This window comes from Calliphora vicina, chromosome 2 (assembly GCF_958450345.1).
Source record: "Calliphora vicina chromosome 2, idCalVici1.1, whole genome shotgun sequence".
Classification (NCBI taxonomy): domain Eukaryota; kingdom Metazoa; phylum Arthropoda; class Insecta; order Diptera; family Calliphoridae; genus Calliphora; species Calliphora vicina.
The window spans coordinates 102,664,272-102,670,283 of NC_088781.1; positions in this window are offsets into that span (position 1 = coordinate 102,664,272).

Genomic DNA, 6,012 nt, shown 5'->3' on the forward strand with positions numbered 1-6,012 from the left:
GATCAGATCCAACCCATTCATTCCTGCTGGGGAACTCTACTGGGGGTGGGACATCGAAGTTAAAGGTCGCGACCCTATTATCAGATATTCTCATGGAAATGATGTACTGACCGATAAGACCTGTCTCATACAATATCCTAGTGCGACCTACCCGCAATGGTTTCACTAACGAGGTCTCAAATAGTGGGGTGCTGCCAATGGCACCTGTTATACCCAGGCATGTACACATCTGAGCTTTGTTGAGTATAATCCTATAACTTCGCCTCCTCGTTGACTCCCACCACACCATAAGTAATAACACTATACAACAAAATCAAATTTTTTCCAAAATTACAAGGTCCGACCAATAAATTTTGATAGAGGCGACAAAAAAAAAGACACGTGTATCGGCGTTTCGAAAGTTTACATTTGAATTTCATTTGAGGGCGGGTTATAGTTTCCAAACTCTGGCACATTTTTATTGTTAATCGTCATAGGAAACCATGTGATCCTTACATTTTAGGTATAAAATGTGTTCAGCAAATTTATGTAAAATGTTACGAAGAACATTTTTGTAGAATATGTTAACCCTCTAAATCCCCAAGACATGGGTCTTTTTTGTCCTTCTTTTGAAAAAGAGCAACAAACACCATTGAAACAGGGATTTTTGAAATTTTACTATAAGTCATTAAATACACCAAAACGGAAAACTCAACCAGAAAGTCAGAAATAAGACACAACAAAAGAGAGCTTACGGTTAATTTCGTATTTATTAAGAATTTGTATAGGAAGTCTTCATTAATTACATTTATTTAGCTCTAGGCAATTCCACTTCATTACCATACGCATATTTCAGCTATAAGCGTTCTTCTGTGGGTGCGCAAGTTAAATTTTTGGGGTACTTTAAAATAAAATTCTTAATAAATTCGAAATTGACCCTAAGCTCTCTTTTGTTGTGTCGTATTTCTGACTTTCTGGTTGAATTTTCCGTTTTGGTGTATTCAGGAACTTATAGTAAAATTTCACGGACAATATTTTTGCGGAACATTTTAACCCCTTAAATCCCTGTTTTAATGGAGTTTGTTGCTCTTTTTTAAAATAAGGACAAAAAAGACCCATGCCTTAGGAGTTAGAGGGTTAATATATTCTACAAAAATGTTCTCCGTAACATTTTGCATAAATTTGCTGAATACATTTTATACCTAAAATGTTCTTTAAAATAAAATTCTTAATAAATGCGAAATTAACCATCGGCTCTCTTTTGTTATGTCTTATTTCTGACTTTCTGGTTGAATTTTCCGTTTTGGTGTATTTAGGGACTTATAGTAAAATTTTACGTATAATATTTTTGCGGAACATTTTAACCCCTTAAATCCCTGTTGTAATGGTGTTTTTTGCTCATTTTTAAAAGAAGGACAAAAAAGACACATGCCTTGAGGATTTAGGATTTTATTCTACTAAAATATTCTCCGTAACATTTTACATAACTTTGCTGAACACATTTTATACCTAAAATGTAAGGATCACATGGTTTCTTACGACGATTAACAATAAGAATGTGCCAGAGTTGGGAAACTTTAACCCACCCTCAAATGAAATTCAAATGTAAACTTTCAAAACGCCGATACACGTGTCTTTTTTTTATGTCTCCTCTATCAAAATTTATTGGTCGGACCTCGTAATTTATTTTGGTGTTGTATAGTGTAATAGGTCTAACAACAGATGTATAGACCAAAATTGGTCGCAACCCATTAAAGCCCTTCAATATGCTTTCACGGAAGGTCCCTAAATACTTCAATGTTAATGTTAGCTTTAACATTTAATGCTGCCATACCCACAAACAATGTTAATAACAGCGTGTTATTAACATTGTTGATAAGTAGAAGATTCGAGCACTAGAAATGTTTATAAACATTACGAATGTTGCGTGCAGCCATTACAGAATGTTAAATTCAAATCGTTAGTGCAACTTTGTAACAATATTGACACTCACCTTGAACCGATTTTTGTTCCACCATATATTTTTTGAGTGTACTGCAGTATAACAGCACAAACACTATTAAATATAGTTGTTGTTTTCATATTTTTGTTATTTTTACCAGCAACAACAACAATATACTTGTTTTCTTAACTGCCAAATTGAATTGTATCAAATCGTATTTTACATTCATATATACATATGTACGTGCTGGCATTTGCTAAAAGTAACGTCATCGTTAGGTTTGTTTTATTTGTTTACCTTTTCCATTAGTATTAGCTAATGAAGATCATATTCATCATTATGACGACAACGTCATACTTCCACTCTGTTGAATGTGGACTTCATTCTGTTCATTTTGGATAACTATGACCACTAGCTCTTGGCCTAAAGTTTAGGCTCTGGCCTAAACCATGTTAAGCAACAACACTGTTGCGAATGTTTACAAAATAATTGTGCGAAAAAAATAAAGTTCTTGTATAAAATTGAGAGTCAGCTTTTATGAGAGAGCAGAAAATTAACCCATTGTGTGGTAAAACATTTGTTAAGTGAAGGTACGTGTAATTCAAAAAGGGGAAAAGTAGTTACTGCGAAGTTGTATTTTAACAAATTTATAATAATCACTACATGTATATTTAAGAAAACGCACATCGCGTGTTCAAGACTTTAAAACAATCATTTTTAAAATAAGTATGTTTTCAAAACAATAAATTGTAGATAAAAAATCTATAATATATGCAGTTGTTATTTGTTCTAATTACATATTCCAAAATTATGATGACTGTGACAACATGAATAATACTGATTAATTTAAAATCTTCACAGGATTGTTTACGCTACAACTTCGTATCTTTTGACAATATCAGTGCTGAATCCACAAATTTCTATTACATTATTTTTACATGTTCATTACTAGAAATTCCGCATAGATTTAACTTACCTCTTATAGATTTAACTTACCTCTTATAAATTCGACCTATAGTATTTAAAGGGGTTTAAACACAACCAAATAAAGACAAATTCGACAATAATATTTTATAATATTGGTCTGAATTCTACCGGTATAAAAAACGTAAAACTTACAACATTTTTTTTGGAAATACAGTGAACTCTTGGTAATGTGAACTAATTAATGTCGAGGTGTTATTTCATTCTGAGCATAAACAGATTTTTAAAAATCAGCTTTTATTTATATTAAAAAATAAAAATAAATAAAATAAACGATATTCCTTGAGCTTTGTTAATGGTTACACCAAAAGGAAAAACGAAATGGGAACTGGAGTCTCTTGAATTCAAATGATAAGTTGTTGGAAATCATCGGTATGCGTGGAATCAGTACGGCTTCGCTTTTGAATATGCCGCCGATGATTGTTGCCTCAAATAAATTTGGTAAACATTTCTAAATGGCCAATCTTGTTCCATTATCTGTGATACAACCTTCAATGTTAACACATTGGTGGCATTCCGGCTAGTTCCAATGAATTAAAAAATTCAGTATCAATCGATTTGTATTTAATTGTTTCGCCAGACTATTTTAATTGAATTTGCTCATTGAGTTTGTTGACATCATAATTTTTTTGGTGCCAAAATTCCACGTTCCCACAGCCAATCCAAATTTTTGTAGTTGGTTGTAAGACTTGTAAATACCTTATCGACAACGGCTTGAATATTCATTTGCATTTGACATTCTGGAACGAAATCTCATTTGTGGTGGTATCAATTGGAAATTTTCCATTTCCGATGTCCAACAGTTGTTTTAAAATCGCGGGCATAGATCGGCCAAATTTTGGCGGAAGTCACCAGCAAGAAGAATCAGAGCGCCACCCATCGCTCTTCGAGTAATTTCATTCATCCCAAATGATAATTTTGCACATTTAAGAATAGGTCAGTTAAGAATTTGTTGTTAAAGGATATGAACATGTCCTCAATCAATGGTTGAAAATATCATCCGAATACTACACCTAAGCTTTCGCAATGCGTTTCCCTAAGTTCGCGTGAGTTAAAATAATCGCAAACAAAGTGCGTATTTGTTTTGGGCGACATGTGAGTGATGACTCTGTTAGTGTTGTGTTCTAATGTTGATCACTTTCAAGTAGCCCCAATCAGAAACACGTTGGACCTTTGATCCTATGCAATAACAATCGCAAATAATAACATTCAGCATTATTCGGATGAACGGTGTAGACACGTCCCAAGAATGCACACCAACATACTCTGATACAATCGCGACACGCTTTCTTCTCATGAACTTATTTGATGACGTGTTTCAAGTGTAATATTTGGGAACTTCAAGATATAATAAAGTCAATTCTAGTTCAGTTCAGTTCTAGTTCAGTTCTAGTTCAGTTCTAGTTCAGTTCTAGTTCTAGTTCAGTTCTAGTTCAGTTCTAGTTCAGTTCTAGTTCTAGTTCAGTTCTAGTTCAGTTCTAGTTCAGTTCTAGTTCAGTTCTAGTTCAGTTCTAGTTCTAGTTCAGTTCTAGTTCAGTTCTAGTTCAGTTCTAGTTCAGTTCTAGTTCAGTTCTAGTTCAGTTCTAGTTCAGTTCTAGTTCAGTTCTAGTTCAGTTCTAGTTCAGTTCTAGTTCAGTTCTAGTTCAGTTCTAGTTCAGTTCTAGTTCAGTTCTAGTTCAGTTCTAGTTCAGTTCTAGTTCAGTTCTAGTTCAGTTCTAGTTCAGTTCTAGTTCAGTTCTAGTTCAGTTCTAGTTCAGTTCTAGTTCAGTTCTAGTTCAGTTCTAGTTCAGTTCTAGTTCAGTTCTAGTTCAGTTCTAGTTCAGTTCTAGTTCAGTTCTAGTTCAGTTCTAGTTCTAGTTCAGTTCTAGTTCAGTTCTAGTTCAGTTCTAGTTCAGTTCTAGTTCAGTTCTAGTTCAGTTCTAGTTCAGTTCTAGTTCAGTTCTAGTTCAGTTCTAGTTCAGTTCTAGTTCAGTTCTAGTTCAGTTCTAGTTCAGTTCTAGTTCAGTTCTAGTTCAGTTCTAGTTCAGTTCTAGTTCAGTTCTAGTTCAGTTCTAGTTCAGTTCTAGTTCAGTTCTAGTTCAGTTCTAGTTCAGTTCTAGTTCAGTTCTAGTTCAGTTCTAGTTCAGTTCTAGTTCAGTTCTAGTTCAGTTCTAGTTCAGTTCTATTTCAGTTCTAGTTCAGTTCTAGTTCAGTTCTAGTTCAGTTCTAGTTCAGTTCTAGTTCAGTTCTAGTTCAGTTCTAGTTCAGTTCTAGTTCAGTTCTAGTTCAGTTCTAGTTCAGTTCTAGTTCAGTTCTAGTTCAGTTCTAGTTCAGTTCTAGTTCAGTTCTAGTTCAGTTCTAGTTCAGTTCTAGTTCAGTTCTAGTTCAGTTCTAGTTCAGTTCTAGTTCAGTTCTAGTTCAGTTCTAGTTCAGTTCTAGTTCAGTTCTAGTTCAGTTCTAGTTCAGTTCTAGTTCAGTTCTAGTTCAGTTCTAGTTCAGTTCTAGTTCAGTTCTAGTTCAGTTCTAGTTCAGTTCTAGTTCAGTTCTAGTTCAGTTCTAGTTCAGTTCTAGTTCAGTTCTAGTTCAGTTCTAGTTCAGTTCTAGTTCAGTTCTAGTTCAGTTCTAGTTCAGTTCTAGTTCAGTTCTAGTTCAGTTCTAGTTCAGTTCTAGTTCAGTTCTAGTTCAGTTCTAGTTCAGTTCTAGTTCAGTTCTAGTTCAGTTCTAGTTCAGTTCTAGTTCAGTTCTAGTTCAGTTCTAGTTCAGTTCTAGTTCAGTTCTAGTTCAGTTCTAGTTCAGTTCTAGTTCAGTTCTAGTTCAGTTCTAGTTCAGTTCTAGTTCAGTTCTAGTTCAGTTCTAGTTCAGTTCTAGTTCAGTTCTAGTTCAGTTCTAGTTCAGTTCTAGTTCAGTTCTAGTTCAGTTCTAGTTCAGTTCTAGTTCAGTTCTAGTTCAGTTCTAGTTCAGTTCTAGTTCAGTTCTAGTTCAGTTCTAGTTCAGTTCTAGTTCAGTTCTAGTTCAGTTCTAGTTCAGTTCTAGTTCAGTTCTAGTTCAGTTCTAGTTCAGTTCTAGTTCAGTTCTAGTTCAGTTCTAGTTCTAGTTCAGTTCTAGTTCAAAAAAAAAATACAGAATAA